Consider the following 973-nt stretch of genomic DNA (forward strand, 5'->3'; position numbering starts at 1 on the left):
CAGTTGCATTGCTGTCTATGCAGGGTCAGACAGCTCTCAGATTCCATCAAAAATATCTTAATTTGTGTTCCGAAGATGAACGAAGGTCTTACGGGGTTTGAAATGACATGAGGGTGAGTAATTAATGACAGAATTTTCATTTTTGGGTGAACTCAGATTTTGGGTGAAGTCAGGTGGATTGTCATTGACTAGCTTATTAGCTGGACCCCAAAAAAATCAATCTGACAGTGATTACAGTGATACTGATCCTATGGAAGCTTGTTTCTGCCTTGGGATAAAATAAAATAAAATAATAAAAAGGTAGGTACTTGTAACTTTATATCTCACAATTCTGTCCATATTTCTCACAATTCTGAGTGTATATCTCACAATTTCCAATTCTAATATAAACTCAAAATTGTGAGATATACACTTTGTATTTATTTATTTTAAACTGAATTACAAGTTGTAAACACAGAATTGCAAAGAAAGAATTATTTTGAGCTTATATCTTGCAATTTGACTTTTTTGTGACTTTTTTTTCCTTTAAATGATGGGTTATATCATCCTTGGTGTTCAACACAACAAATGTTATTTGTGACCTTAGACCACAAAACCAGTCATAAGGGTCAATTTTTCGAAATTTAGATTTATTTTAGATTAAAAATTTTCGAAATAGAAATTTACATAATCTGAAAGCTGAATAAATAAGCTTTCCATTGATGTATGTTTTGTTAGGATAGGACAATATTTGGCCGAGATACAACTATTTGAAAATCTGGAATCTGAGGGTGCAAAAAAAATCCAAATATTGAGAAAATCGCCTTTAATGTTGTCCAAATGAAGTTCTTAGCAATGCATACATATAATCAAAAATTTCGTTTTGATATATTTATGGTAGGAGATTTCCAAAATATCTTCATGGAACATGATCTCTACATAATGTCCTAATGATTTTTGGCATAAAAGAAAAATCGATAATTTTGACCCATAC

Source organism: Sinocyclocheilus rhinocerous, unplaced genomic scaffold (genome assembly GCF_001515625.1).
Source record: "Sinocyclocheilus rhinocerous isolate Xijiao unplaced genomic scaffold, SAMN03320098_v1.1 scaffold1266, whole genome shotgun sequence".
Taxonomy (NCBI): Eukaryota; Metazoa; Chordata; class Actinopteri; order Cypriniformes; family Cyprinidae; genus Sinocyclocheilus; species Sinocyclocheilus rhinocerous.